Source organism: Podarcis vaucheri (assembly GCF_965113315.1).
Source record: "Podarcis vaucheri genome assembly, chromosome: 2".
Taxonomy (NCBI): domain Eukaryota; kingdom Metazoa; phylum Chordata; class Lepidosauria; order Squamata; family Lacertidae; genus Podarcis; species Podarcis vaucheri.
Window position 1 is genome coordinate 122,350,339 of NC_138760.1, and position 15,942 is coordinate 122,366,280.

General features: G+C 47.2%; 1 protein-coding gene across 2 annotated transcripts in view; it reads right to left on the reverse strand.

The window, feature by feature from the left end:
* The window catches only part of LOC309525145 (uncharacterized protein), an 82,616-nt gene that overhangs the window by 22,134 nt on the left and 44,540 nt on the right, over positions 1-15,942 (reverse strand). The gene's annotated exons all lie outside the window — the stretch shown is intronic.

The following is a 15,942-nucleotide window of genomic DNA, read 5'->3' on the forward strand; positions in this document are numbered from 1 at the left end:
AACCCCTCATGACCGCTTTTCCTGCATCCCACACCGTCTCTATGGAAGTTTCTCCATTTAAGTTCCACCTAAAGTATTCTTCAATTGTTTCTATAGCCTTATTTACTATCTTTTGATCATTAAATAAATATTCATTCATTCTCCATCTGGCTGTTTTAACCTCTCTACCTTTTAACTCCATGGAAACCGCACTATGATCAGATAGAGTTCGAGGCCAAATTTCAGACTTAATTAAGTTCTGTACCAATTCCCTCGAGACCCAAATACTGTCTATCCTCCCCCAGCTCTGATTCGGATTTGAAAAAAAAGTGAATTGTTTTACAGTAGGATTTTTAAATCTCCAAGCATCCGTCAATCCCAAATTATTTACCATGTCAAAGAAAGATCGTGGTAATTTACCTTCTTTCCCATCTTGTCTTTTTGTTAATCTATCCGTATTCGGCGTCACCACCCCATTAAGATCTCCCATCAATATCATTTTCTGATCCATCCATTCCGTTAGTATATTATCTAATTCCAAAAAGAAAGCTGGTTTTTTCTCATTCGGGGCATATATTCCAACCACAACTATTTTTTCTCCATGAAAGACCATCTGCACCACCACTACTCTCCCATGTTCATCTTTGTACAGTAATTGCGGATCATATTTTTCCTTTATATAAATTACTACCCCTCTTTTCTTAACCTTGTCGGAGGTCACAAATTCCAATCCCAATCTCTTATTACTTAATACCCTCTTGTGTTTTCTTATTACATCCGTTTCTTGAAGACAAATTAGATCCCAATTCTTTTTCAGCAATACATGCGCAATCTGATTCCTCTTATTTTTATTGTTCAAACCGTTCACATTCCAGCTTATTATTTTTAAAGCCATCTATTAAACTATTCTAGCTAATTTAACTAGATTAAATAGAAACTACTGTTCCTTGCTTTCCTCCTCTTGTTCTTCCCCTTCTCCTGTTAAACTCTCCTCTTTTTCTTCTTCTTCACTCCCTTCACCCTCCTCGCCTCTCTGTCGTTCCTCCCTTTCCGCCTCCCCTTCAACTTTTCCCAGGTCCTTCTCATATCTCCTCGCAAATTTTTGGAGTTCAACACTGGTGCTTAATTTAAACCTTTTCCCCTTAAAGTAGAATGAAATGCCTTCAGGAAACTCCCATCTATACAATATCCCATTCTTCTTCAATTGGTTTGTTAAATTTTTGTATGCCTCTCTCCTTCGAAGAAATCTCAAAGGAATTTGTTTAAAGATAATAATTCGGTTTCCTTCAATATATAACCTTTTTATGTGGTTCTGTTGCAGTATTTCATTTCTTATTTCCAAAGTGTTGAACATGACAATTACATCACCTGGCAGCTTTTTCTTTCTGGCTCTGTCTAATTTTGATCTTATTCGAAAAATATTTACTAGATGACAGTTTACCTCCTCCTCACTCTTATTTAACCAAGTTGCCAGCTCTTTTATCATTTTAGATCTAATATTCTCATTTGGGGTCTCTGGTACCCCCCTCAGTTTCAGGTTGGTTTGATTTTGCCTCATTTGCGTCATGGCCATATTGTCCAACAACTCTTCCTGCACTCTTTCTATCTCTTTAACTTCTACTCTAACTCTATCCACCTCCTTCTTACTAGTTTTCGTATCTTTTTGCACCTTTTTCATTGAATCTTCCAGAACCTTAGTTCTTACTGATAAATCTTTAACCCTTCCTGTCAATTCCCCCACCACTCCCTCCAATTTCTTATCCAAAGTGTCTTGTACCTCAAGTAATTTTCTCTCAATATATTGTTCATTATTTTTGAATTCTTTCCTTATTTCGGCCATCAGACTACTATAGTCCTTAATTTCTTTGCTTTCCTTAGCATCCTCTTGTCTTGACGGCCTCCTTTCCGCTGGTGTTGCCACCCCTTTTTTTGCACCGTTTGTCATTTTGTAGGCTTGAAGGGTCTTAGGGTCCACCACACTAATGTCTTTTGGGGAGTTATATAGATGCAGCAGATTTATAGACAGGTTTATAGAGAGACATAGTCCAGGATGGTCAACCTGCAGCCCTCCGAATATTACTGAGCTGCAATTTACTCACAGATCTCAGGATTCATAACCATAAGACATATAGCAGGGCCTTTTTTGTGGTGGGTCCTTGGATCTGGGATAATCTCCCCCAGAAGCTGGTCTCTGTCCTAATGTCTTTCAAAAAGGGATGAGGCACAGGATCACAGATAGTCTCTAATGGGTTAATAGGTTACCGGGTCTGGCGTTGGGGTGTAATAGCAGATAGTAGGCGTCAGACTATACACAAAGTTTTACAGTCTTTACCTTTTACAGTCTTTACCCTCTTAGAGGGTGGTATTATAGAAGTCTGGCGTCACCAAAAATTTTCCTTTACTGGAGACTTGGAGGTTCTTCGGGAAGTGTTCTTTATGCTGGTTTAAATTCTCCTATTTGGCTTTTGGCGCATGTCCCTTTAAATCTCAAATGCATGCAGAGGCATAATAGATCAAGAACAAATTGAAATGGCGAATAACAGAGCCAAGTTAAGACCCGAAATGGCTTCCTCCTCCCTTTTTTAAACCCATAGGGAAGTCACTAACATAAAACCAACATTAAGGTCTGGGGAGGACCCAGGCTTTCTTCCACCCACTTCAAACAAGAAGGTTGATGTTAACGATAATGTCCTCAAAAAGCCTGTCGGTTAAAGCATCAACCAAATGCCCCAGAAACCTCCTTTCCTCCTCTCAAACCTGGTAAAGAGTCTCTCTATCAAAAAAGGGAAAAAAAACCTCAATATTACCTTGCTTCCAACTCTTTGTACTTTGTACTTTGTAAAATGTACTTTGTTACCGAGGATATTCTTTCCCCTCGCTAGCGGTTACTTTCTTGCTCTTTCATTCACGTCTGCCAGCTTTTCGCTTTACTCCTTTGTCAATCTTACCGCCAGTAGTGGATTCCTCCTTCTTTTGTCTTTAATTACTTCTCCGCTGGGTACTTCATTCAGAATTCATTTGGCTTTTACTTTGATTGTTTTTCCAATGTTCTCCCTCCTCTGCTTTCTTCAAAGCTTTAGAACTTCAAAGCTTTTAGGACTATTTCCCAGCTTTTCCTCTGTTGTCGGAGGTCCGCCGCTTTCACTCGGAGCCTGAGGCTTCACAGCATGGAGTCTGATGCTTCCCCTTCTCGCTGCGGCTCCAGCCTTGTTAAACGCCGGCAACACAGGCGAGCACACGCAGCCTTGCTGGGTGTTTTGACCAACAGGATATTCCACCTGTGGTTTAGGGGTTCACGGAGCCTTCGTGACCCCTCTAAGACCCCCACGCTGTTCGAGGCTCCTCGGACGAGTTGCCTCGCGCTCCTTCCTGTGGCCGCGGCGTCCGCTATGGAATCTCTTATCTGCCACACAAGAAACAAGGCCTAATTCCACCCCACCAAGACACACCTTAATCCTCTCTAGCTATTTACTGGTCCATCAACCCTGATGGACCTAGAAATATTCCCAGCTCCCCTAATTCTGTCAAAACTATCCCAAGGTGGTGTCAAGCAGATATTTCCCCTAATAGTTCCACTATTAGGGCTGAACTCCTCAATGCCTTCTTTGCCTCAGTCTTCTCCGATAAAGAGAGTGGGTGTCGGAACTTAAGAGGTTAAGTTGTTTCCCATGATGCCTCAACATTCTGACGTCAGCTTTCGAAGCTGGGAGGAGTTTTCTGTCTGTTCTTCTCGGTTGTTGAGAGAGGAGGATGCAGTTTTGTCATGGCTGCGAGGAGTCCTGGATGTGTCTGAGAAATGTCGCAATAAAGAGCTGTAAATAGACAATCCAGTGCTCTGTGTGTCTGTCTGGAGCAACGTGACAGCTTCAACGCTGTGTTTCACTCTGCTGGCCGTGACTGAAGGAAGCAGAACGCGCAGCTGACGGAAGCGGGCCGGACCGCTGTTAAGAGCTAAGTTGGGTTGTAAACCAATTAGCACGTCACGGCAGATCAATAAACTTCACAGGTTATGGACCCTAAATTACCGCTTGTAAAGCTGTCGCTGGAGGCTGCCGGAATGCTTTGATGTCCGCGTTTGGAGGTAGTGACGCTGACGGGAGAGAAGGCCTGTGTCTGAGGCAAGCAAGCTGGGTGAGACACGCTGTGCTGTATGCTGCAGTAAGCCAAGAGCTGTGCCTAACGTTTGAAGGCAAGCTGACGGTGACGCTGAAGCCAGCTTGGAATCCTGCCTGACGTTGTGAGAGGCAGATCTGCTAGACCGGGAGCTGGAGAGCGGCTGTTTGTTTACGTGAGTACGCTGGGCCCCGGGGGAAGATGGCAGATGACCAAGAGGTGCTTGAAGCTCCGTTTGAGAGGCTTGAAGAGCTCACCACCCAGTCGTGGGAAATCTGGGTCAGAAGGGTGAGGGCCTGGTTTTGGGCAACTGGCCTGTGGGAGGTGTCGAAGAAACAACCGTCCCCAGGCAGACCGGCTCCTGCTGAAATTGCGGGGCTGGTGGACAGAGATGCAGGAAAGCTGCAGTCTGCTTTTCTGGAGGAGAAAATGCAGAGAGAGAAAGCTGAAAGAGCTGAGATCTGCATGTTGAAAGCAAGCGTACACGCTAAGCTGTTGCCGTATTTGGAAGGCATTGAGTCGGCCTGTGAAGCCTGGAATGTGCTGAGGGGTTTGTGTCAAAGCTCAGCAGGAGGCCAGGAGCAGGAGGATGCCGAGAGCTCAGCCAGAAGCCCTGAATCTACAGCCTCACGGAGTGCTGTTGGAAGTGTCGAGGGGGCAGAGAAGCCCAAAAGCCTGCTTGGAAAAGTTTCCACTGTGTATGCCGAGGGGAAGTGCTGTTTCAGTAAGGGCGGAGCCAGGCCAGCGGAATGCACGGTTCAGGCTTTTTCTGTTCGTCGTTGCTACGTGTGTAATTCCACAGAACATCTGCGGCGCAATTGCCCCCACCGGAGCAAGGAGGCAGGGCAGGATGTTGTCAAGGTCAACTCCCGTGGGAACCAGTCGGGTTTCCATGGCAGCCAGCCTGGGAAAGGAGCCAGGCGTGGGACTGAGTCAGGTGGACGTGATGACGACCAGGAGAAGACTTATCAAATAACAGCCAGTATGGCATTGTTGGAGGACAGCTGTGAGAAAGGCTCTGAGTTTTGTTTTGTGATAGACTCTGCAGCTAATTGCAATTTGATTCCAGAGACCCCTGCTGTCGAGATGCGGAATCGCAGAGCAATTCCGGTTGAGAAATCTGTGCTGTTCGCAAATGGACAGAAACAAAGTGTAACTAACGTTGCAACTGTTTTTATATCTGTTTTGCAGGAGCAGTTGGAGTGTTGTACCGTCCCAGGGATACACCACTGTCTTTTGTCTGTGCCTTATTTGTTAAAGAAGGGGTTCAAGGTTTGCTTTGAGGAAAATACCTGCACAATCTCCAAAGGAGGGAGGATACTTGCCAAGGTTAAAAAGGGGCAGAATGATCTCTTCATTCTTAAAACGTCTCTGGAGGGTGAGGGGAAGGTCGGAAAAGCACAAGCCTTGCGTGCTGCAGTTCCCACTCATGTGTCATGTGCTCATGTTTGGCATGCAAGGACAGCTCATGGTTCTTTAGAAGAACTACAGACGCTGCCTGAGGTCACCAAAGGTTGTCACATTGTAGAATGTGGATGCGTCACAAATTGTGAAGCATGCAGACAGGCAAAGGTAAAAGGGTGCAGCTACCCAAAGATGGAGAGGGTACACACCAAACCCTTTGAACTGGTTCACATAGATCTGATGGGTCCCGTAAAGGAACCAAGTCTGGGAGGGGCCGGGTTTCTGCTGACGATGCAGGATAGCTTTACGCAGAATACCTGGACACATGGTCTCAAATCCAAGGAAGATGCAGCACAACTGATCAAAGGTTGGATTGTGGAGGTGGAACTAAGGTTCTCCACCAAAGTGCGAGCAGTCACAAGTGACAGAGATGCTCAGTTTACAGGATCTGCTTTGCAGAGGTTCTTTCGCAAGAAAGGGATACGTCACACAGTGACTTCACCCAATCAGAGGGGGGCATCAGAGCTGAGATGCGAAGCTCAGGTCAGGGCTGCAAAGGTGTTGCTGACAGATTCTGGTTTGCCACCAAAGTTTTGGCTGGAGGCAATCAAGTATGTGAGCTTCACCTGGAATCGTACCTACAATTCAATGGTAGGTGACACACCATTTGGTTTGTTGCATGGCAGGAAACCCCAGATTCATTTTTTGCGCACGTTTGGGTCACACGCATCTGTGCCAGTGCCTGAGGCTTTGCAAGGGCCAGATGGATCCAAGTTCCGGAAAATGATCTTCTGTGGGTATGAGCCAGCAGCGCGTGCATGGAAGTTTGCATTCCCTTCAGGTGATCAGAGTAAGCTGCTGATCAGCAAACACGCTGAGTTCTACGAACAGGATGTAAGGTCAAAGACTCCTGTCAGGCGTGATGTTCTATCAGAATGTCTTTCTGATTCAGAGCAGGAAGATTCTGAGGAGGAAGGAGAGGCTGAGTCTGCTGATGACGATCAGGTCACTGACCAAGATCGGGAGCAGGGTGGGGCATCTCCACAAGTTGTTAAAAGGGAGGCCAAGAGTGAGCCTAGTTCTCCGGTGAGTGTGCGGGAGAAGATTCGAAGTCGCTATAAGTCAGAGGGGGAATCCCGGGATGCTGAGGACACACCTGCTGGTGATGGTGGGTCAAGGGAAACATCTGAGTTTGTGCCCAGACGGTCAAGTCGCACAACGAAGGGTATTCCACCTGACAGGTATCAGGCCACAGGTACGTGGGTAAGTTTCGCACAGTGTGAACCTGAGAGTTATGTGGTAAGTCCACAGGTCTTGTCAGAATGTGACGCAAGAGGGGGTGTGGGTGTCGGAACTTAAGAGGTTAAGTTGTTTCCCATGATGCCTCAACATTCTGACGTCAGCTTTCGAAGCTGGGAGGAGTTTTCTGTCTGTTCTTCTCGGTTGTTGAGAGAGGAGGATGCAGTTTTGTCATGGCTGCGAGGAGTCCTGGATGTGTCTGAGAAATGTCGCAATAAAGAGCTGTAAATAGACAATCCAGTGCTCTGTGTGTCTGTCTGGAGCAACGTGACAGCTTCAACGCTGTGTTTCACTCTGCTGGCCGTGACTGAAGGAAGCAGAACGCGCAGCTGACGGAAGCGGGCTGGACCGCTGTTAAGAGCTAAGTTGGGTTGTAAACCAATTAGCACGTCACGGCAGATCAATAAACTTCACATGCCCGGCCTGAGGAATTTGGAGCAAATGATTCAGCAAAGGAAACACAGCCCAGAATAACTAAGGAGATAGTACAAGAATATTTGGCTAGTTTAGATGTATTCAAGTCTCCAGGGCCAGATGAACTGCATCCAAGAGTATTAAAAGAACTGGCAGATGTGATCTCAGAACCACTGGCAGTCATCTTTGAGAATTCCTGGAGAACAGGCGAAGTCCCGGCAGACTGGAGGAGGGCAAATGTTGTCCCTATTTTCAAAAAGGGGGAAAGAGAGGACCCAAATAATTACCGCCCAGTCAGTCTGACATCAATACCAGGGAAGATTCTGGAGCAGATCATTAAGCAAACAGTCTGTGAGCACCTAGAAAGGAATGCTGTGATCACCAATAGTCAGCATGGATTTCTGAAAAATAAGTCATGTCAGACTAACCTGATCTCATTTTTTGACAGAATTACAAGCCTGGTAGATGAAGGGAACGCAGTGGATGTAGCCTACCTTGATTTCAGCAAGGCATTTGACAAGGTGCCCCATGATATTCTTGTAAAGAAGCTGGTAAAATGCGATCTTGACTCTGCTACCACTCAGTGGATTTGTAACTGGCTGACTGACCGAACCCAAAGGGTGCTCATCAATGGTTCCTCTTCATCCTGGAGAAGAGTGACTAGTGGGGTGCCACAGGGTTCTGTCTTGGGCCCGGTCTTATTCAACATCTTTATCAACGACTTGGATGATGGACTCAAGGGCATCCTGATCAAATTTGCAGATGACACCAAACTGGGAGGGGTGGCTAACACCCCAGAGGACAGGATCACACTTCAAAACGACCTTGACAGATTAGAGAACTGGGCAAAAACAAACAAGATGAATTTTAACAGGGAGAAATGTAAAGTATTGCACTTGGGCAAAAAAAAAATGAGAGGCACAAATACAAGATGGGTGACACCTGGCTTGAGAGCAGTACATGTGAAAAGGATCTAGGAGTCTTGGTTGACCACAAACTTGACATGAGCCAACAGTGTGACGCGGCAGCTAAAAAAGCCAATGCAATTCTGGGCTGCATCAATAGGCGTATAGCATCTAGATCAAGGGAAGTAATAGTGCCACTGTATTCTGCTCTGGTCAGACCACACCTGGAGTACTGTGTCCAGTTCTGGGCACCACAATTCAAGAAGGACACTGACAAACTGGAACGTGTCCAGAGGAGGGCAACCAAAATGGTCAAAGGCCTGGAAACGATGCCTTATGAGGAACAGCTAAGGGAGCTGGGCATGTTTAGCCTGGAGAAGAGGAGGTTAAGGGGTGATATGATAGCCATGTTCAAATATATAAAAGGATGTCACATAGAGGAGGGAGAAAGGTTGTTTTCTGCTGCTCCAGAGAAGCGGACACGGAGCAATGGATCCAAACTACAAGAAAGAAGATTCCACCTAAACATTAGGAAGAACTTCCTGACAGTAAGAGCTGTTCGACAGTGGAATTTGCTGCCAAGGAGTGTGGTGGAGTCTCCTTCTTTGGAGGTCTTTAAGCAGAGGCTTGACAACCATATGTCAGGAGTGCTCTGATGGTGTTTCCTGCTTGGCAGGGGGTTGGACTCGATGGCCCTTGTGGTCTCTTCCAACTCTATGATTCTATGATTCTATGATTCTATGATTCTACCTCAGACGATCTGATCCAAATCAACATTCATAAGCATGGAAACCGAATATGTTGATGCTTGCCTAAGTTTCCCAGATTGGCAACTTGCAATCCCAGTTCCTGGCAGTCTGTTTCTGAACTGGGAGGCATTGGCTGGTTCCTGTCACCTGGCAGCTGGAGGTTTCCAGAGAGAGAGTGCAGAGGGCTGAGGAACCAGATGCTGGGACTTCAACTGGAGTTCAACAACACATGGTTATTGCCCTGCTATATGCTATATGGAGACAAGGAATGCTTTCCCCCCAATCAGATTCAGAACTATTTCCTGTCTTTTTACCTAGGAAGTACGTTTCTGTTCCACACTTCCCTCATCAAGGCCACTGCAAGATATATTGCTTTCACACACACAGCAACCCTGCGGGGGAGGTTTCACATAAAGATGGTGACCAGCTTTAAGTCACCCAATCAGCTTCACAACTGGGGAGGGATTTGAATTGTCCCCGGCATTTGTGGACCTAGATGCAAGGAAACCTGTGGTCCTTCAGAGATCATTGGACTCCAGCTCCCATGAGTCCCAGCCAGGATGGCCAATGGCCAGGGAAGACGTGAGTTGAAATCTAACAACATCTGAAGGGGCCACAGGATGCCAGCCTTTCGCCAGGTAAATATTCTGTAACCATTTTGTTGTGCTGGCTCGCTTTTATTTTTCATGTTTGAACGTACAAAGGAACAAACTGTGCCTCAAAGAGGAAAGATCACCCAATCTCTGCCTCACCACCAGGTCGATTTCTTAAAGGTCCGTCACAGAAGAAAAAAAATGAATATAACCAAGCAATATAGGTTAATACATTGCAACCATTTGCCTCTACCATTGGCACCAGCCTACACTTAAACACTCTGCTGTGGGGAACCTTTCGTTATTTGTTAAATGAAAGGCCAGTGACCCATTGGAAAAATCTATTTTGTGGGGAGTGGGGTCCAAACAGAAGCAGTGGGGACTCATCTTCTATAATCTGCAAGATAAAAAAATGTAAAAATTATATAACTTCACAGCTGAAGATTTTACTCTTTGAGGGCTCTTGTGTTTCTAATATTTTGTTGGAAACCACCCAGAGTAGTAGGGCAACGCAGTTAGATGGGTGGCGTACAAATGATAAAATTCTGATGATGAAGAACTTAAGAAAAAAATAAAGAAGTGAATATATATAAAATAATGATAAACATTCAACTCCGCAGCTTTTCAGTGTGACACTTGTGGCTGTGTTTCTTTTTCAAGCTCACTTTTGCCTGGCGGCATCAACAATGTGGCCGCTAGCAGCTGGCTTTCCAAGTTCACCTCTGGTAATCGGGGGTCCCTTGCAAGAGACCCCTCCATTCCCCGAGCCGAGTTCTTGCTGTGAGCTGGGCCCCTCCTGCGAGAGAAGCTCAGGCTCTCAAAGAGCTTCAGCTTCTCTGGGGCCAAGAGAGCGGCGGTGGCCACAATGCACTCCTTCACCAGCTCGCCTCTGGAGAGCGGGCGAAGCTTTTTGGAGACCAGCTCGCTCACCACAAAGCTGGCTTGCTCCACGCTGTCCATTTCCTTCCTTGGTTCCGGGGCGATGCCTTGCTGGGCGTGCAGGTCCATTTTCAGCGCCTTGACCTTCTCCTCGCGCAGCTGCCCTTGGAACTCCTCGTACTGGATGTGCTTCGTCCTGTAGTGCCTCTGCAGGTTGGCCTTCTTCAGGATGGAGAGGGCCTCACCACAAATGAGGCACACGGGCATGCCTTTCAGCTCCACAAAGAAATAGTCGTGTGTCCATTTCTTATTGAAAATGCGGCACTCCAAATCGATCTTCCTCTTCTTGTGCGATGGCATTGCAACCAAATGATCTAACAACAAAGAAACAGGTGGAGCGGTTAACTGGATTTCTTCCAGAGTGAGGGGACTGATAATATAATTAGAATCAAGAGAAAATACTGGAAACGAAGGCTCCACAACCGCCATCTTGTGCTTCAGCCCCTTTCAGCCTTATTAGTGGGAGAGGAAGCCCTGCTGATGGCATCCTTCCATGGCAGTATTAAAAACTCAGATATGTAAGTTAATCGCCAAATGTCTCCTTAAACCTAGGCTACGGTCGCCACAATGGAATGCTGAGGTGCCATTTTTTACTTTTGGCAATGAAATTATCCTTATTATTCATTTCATTTCTATACCGCTTTATATTTTAAAGAAAAAGCCTCAAAGCGCTTCACAACACATCAAATAAAACAAATAAAAAAATAAAAACCAATTCAAGCTTCAAGGAAAATATTTCAGATCCTTCTTCTCCCCCTCTTCTCGTGTGGGTTCTCCCGTGTGTCAGGAGAGAGGGGCTACCTGGCTGAAGCTCTAACTGCAGTCAGGGCAATGGGAAGGTTTCTCTCACCTGTGTGGATTCTGACCCCCAAGCTCTTCCTGCACTCAGAGCACCTGCATGGCTTCTTCCCCATGTGGATCCTTTTGTGTGAAGTGAGCGATTTCCAGCCAAAGCTCTTCCTGCCCTCGGAGCACCAGTACAGCTTCTCTCCTGGGAAAGCCCCCTTGCACACAGTGAGCTCCTCAAGGCTTTCCCACACAGGCTGCAGTGATTGGGGTCAGGGCCATAGTTAGGGGACAGCGAGGAAAGCCCCCACTAGGGGCGCAGGTGAGGAGGGTCCCCCAAAAACAGCTAAAAAATATGTCAGTAATATGTCTATAAATAAAAATTTGGATGATCGCCTGATAAGAAAAAGTTTTAAATAGAGGGTATTTATATGTTACACGGGGGCCCTGCAACACAGCCGCTCGGAAAAGAAAAGGGATTAGGGTGTGGAGGGCAGTGTCGCCCAGAAGAGAAGCGGCTCTGGCCCAGCAGAAGCCCACCCTCCCCTCCCTCTCGGCAGCCTGACCAAGAGGGCAAGTTGAGCTTGGGGGCAGTGCGCAACGTGAGGGAAGGCAAGAGGGTGCATGCGTCTCTCTCTCTGTGTGTGAGTGGGTATCCAAGTGGAGGGATGGTGGAGGGAGGCCAGCACCAGGCTTCAGAGGTTCCTTTCGTTAGTGGAATGAGAGGGTTGCTGCCTCTGCCGCTGCCATCACAACACACGAAGGCAGCAAAGGCAGCAGCTGGCAATTTATTGTATATAGGCTCTACCACTCGAGCTGTGGGGGTTCGGATTGGTGAACACCGATCACGTATTAATAATGCTAATTTGGAGGCACCTCTGGTAGAACATTTTGTTTCTCATAATCATTCAGATACAGATCTATTATTTACAGTTTTATGGGTGAATCAGAAGGCAATTAGCATCAGAAAAGATTATGAGCGACAGTTACAGCAGCAAGAAACACGGTTTCTTTTCATGTTTCAAACCATTTATCCAGGGGGTCTCAACTCTGAGTTAGACTTCAATTTGTTTCAAATTTCATTTCACTGGTCAACAGCAGTTTTGTTGTCTGTGTTTTTTTCAGTTGATTTAGGACAAATCTGATGCGCTGAATCCAAAAATCACATTGGTTTTGCTCAATCAGGTCAGGTTTTTGAGCTATGGCCACATGTCATTTTTTTTACGTTTTTGTTCACATGTATGCTTGTGTGGAGCATTTTAGAAGAAGTTGGTGGGGGTAAAATGCCATGTCGAATAATTGTTTTGATTGGAAATGATTGTTTTAATGACAAGAAGTATTCAGGTCCGATAGTTCTGGGTGATTATGTCGAAAAGGGATCAGTTGGAAGTCATAAAACCTCAAAATCTTTCATAAATTGGTGCGGCAAAGCATAAAGTTGGGGGATCAAAACTAAGTTAATGGGGCAGCCGCCCCACAAAGTATCCTGATCTTCAATCCGCACGTCGTCCTGTAGCTCATTGTGATGAAATTCCAGTGCCTATCTTCGGAGAACTTCCTGACATTAGTGACGAAGATGCCTCCAGTGTTGAAGGACATGAAGAAGCAGTGGTTATTGAAGATGATGCTCCACATCTATTTTCCCAAAAGGAGCTGAATTATCTAGTTCGCGACTTCAGCTTGTCAAAAGACTCTGCCGAACTGTTGGCATCCAGATTGAAGGAAAAAAACCTCCTCTCTGACAGTGCTCGCATCAGCTTCTTCCGCAACAGGCATCAAGAGTACCTGTTTTTTCTCGGAAGAGAAGGATTTGGTGTACTGTGCAGATATTGCACAGCTTCTGCTCAAGCTTGGAGTGCCACAGTACGAACCCAAAGATTGGAGACTGTTCATTGACAGCAGCAAGCGATCACTGAAATGTGTTCTGCTACACAATGGCAACCAGTTTGCCTCTATACCCCTGGCTCACTTGAATACACTGAAGGAGAACTATGAAGCGGTGAAGTATGTGCTGGAGAAAATTGGTTATGATCAGCATAAGTGGTTTATTTGTGTTGACCTGAAGATGGTGAACTTTTTGTTGGGACAACAGTCTGGCTTCACCAAGTACCCATGTTTTCTGTGCATGTGGGATAGTAGGGACCGTGCTCAGCATTACACGGCCTGTGCGGGAGGAATTGGTGCCTTGCAAAGAAAGGAACGTCATCAATGACCCTCTGGTGGACAGAGACAGAATACTCTTCCCAACGCTGCACATCAAGCTCGGCTTAATCAAGCAGTTCACCAAGGCTCTGGACAAGGATGGTGACTGCTTCACTTACTTGTGCCAGGCTTTTCCAGGATTGACCATGGAGAAGTTGAAAGCTGATATCTTTGACGGTCCTCAGATCCATCAGCTCATCCGAGATCCAGAGTTCGTAAACTCAATGAACAAAGTGGAACTGGAAGCGTGGAAGGCATTTGTTCTGGTAGTGATGAACTTTTTTTGGCAGCAATAAGGCCAGAAACTACGCAGAACTTGTCAACAACATGCTGACTGCTTTCAGAAACCTGGGCTGCAACATGAACGTCAAGATGCACTACCTATTTTCACATATGGACCGGTTTCCTGAGAACCTGGGTTCAATGAGTGACGAGCAGGGGGAGAGACTCCATCAGGACATGAAAGAGATGGAGACCAGGTATCAGGGTCGCTGGGACGCAGTCATGATGGCTGACTACTGTTGGACTCTGAAGAGAGACCTCCCTGCCGCTGAGCATTCCTGGAGTTCCAAGAAACGGAAGTTCAAGCCCTGAAGTTTGAAAAATGGTGAAGCAACGTGCAATTTACGTGAACTTACCTTTATCAATGCCCACCATTGTTTACAGTAAACCTGACCTGATGGAGAAAAACGGATGCCATTTCCTGATTCAGCAGTGCAAAAATACCCTAAATCAGTTGTAGAAATCTAGACAACATTCAAAAAGTATTTTGTCTGTAACTTTACACTGCTCCTTTAATCCCAGACTCCTTGTATTTGTATTGTTACTTTGCACTGTACCTTTAAACTCAACCTCCTTGTTATTAGCACCACCTGGAGTTGGCTTTATATGCTTTTCAAAAAAATATTGTTAGTAGCAGTGACAACAGTATTACATGTGCACTGTTCCATAGCATTTGGTATTTTCATTTACATACATTCCTTCGAAATAAGATGGGGTATGTACTCTTTTTCATTACTGTTTGTATTCTAGTTTATAATTTTTGTAAAGTGGTATGTCATGCAGCTCATCGTCTGCAAAACTTTATTTTCAGTTTATGAAGCAATTCTATATCCTCCCACCACGCTGACGAAGAATTCTACAAAACAGTAGTCAATATCCGGAATCACTGTTCAGTGTTGGACATCATATTTGCTGAACACACCAAGCTTCACAGCTTGTCTTTCATCCTACTTTCAACCTCACTTCATTGAAAGATTTCCAGAGACTTTGAGACTAAAGATTTCATTTTGTACTTGTTAGGCTTTGAAGGAATGCTGTAAAGATTGTCCATTGCGTATATACATGGTCATCGTGCGACTAGACCAGTATTTCCCAACCTTTTTTGGGCAAAGGCACACTTGTTTCATGAAAAAAATCTCGAGGCACACCACCATTACAGCCCCGTGATGTCAGCGCGCAGCGTCACGCCGGGAGGGACATGAATTGCTAGCAAATTACATAATCACCTCCTTGAGGGCTGGCTCATCTTCTCCGAAGGCAGAACCCCATTAATTAACAGCACAGACTCACACCATAGCCAAGACGAGGGGGGAAAACCTCAGTCATGCACAGTCATGCACATGTGGGGGCTAAATGAGGACGAAGACCGGGCAGAGAGCAGGGTTCAAATCACCCCACCTGGCCAGGACAATCCCTGGGTGCTCCCTTGGGCCACTCGCCTGACCCACCTCGCAGGGCTGTTGTTGCGAGGATAACACGGGGAGAACCACACGCGCCCCCGGGAGCTCCTTGGAGGAGAAAGCGGGCAATGAATGCAATGCACGAAATATATGAGAGGCGACCAGCTTTTGCAGGTGAGGGGCCCCCGCCAGCCTCCGCTTCCAACACCCGGCGCAACGACGCCGAAGTTTCCCCCCGGGCTCGGCTCAGGGAGCAGCGCTGCTCCCCCCCGGCTCCCCTTCGCCCTCCCGGCTCTCTCTGCCGCCCACTGGGGACCCCCCTCACCTGCCAAGTCCGGAGCGCCGGTGGAAGTTGCATGCATGCATGCAGGGCACCGCGTTGCCATTGCATTGCACTGCACTCCATGCAACGCCTGCACGCATGCATTGCCTTGCACGCCCGCCAAGGAGTCTCCCCGCGGTCCGATGCGTCCCCTCCGGCGCGGATGCAGCATTGCAAAAATAGAACCCCCCCGACGCAACCCTACCTGGGGGGCAGCCTCCGCCTCCGCCGCTCCGCCTCCGCGGGGATCCCCGGGCTCCATCCTGCCGCCCGATCTCCGCGGGGGCGCAGGCAGGCTGTGCGGGGTCTGCGCGGAAGAGCCCCTGCCCGCCCGGCCGCCGCCGCTGCGCTCATTCCATGGCCGGGAGAAGAGCGCTTCAAACAAAACGCCCGGCCCGCCAGGAAACGTAGTTCGTGCACCCCGCGCGGGCGCGGAGCCCAAGGGCGAGGGGACTATGGATCCCGGCAGCCCCCACGCCGGGGATGGAGGGGGAGAGGCCGGGTGCAGGGATGGAGGGACGGGTGGGCGAGCGAGTGAGTGAGTGGCAGCCGCCA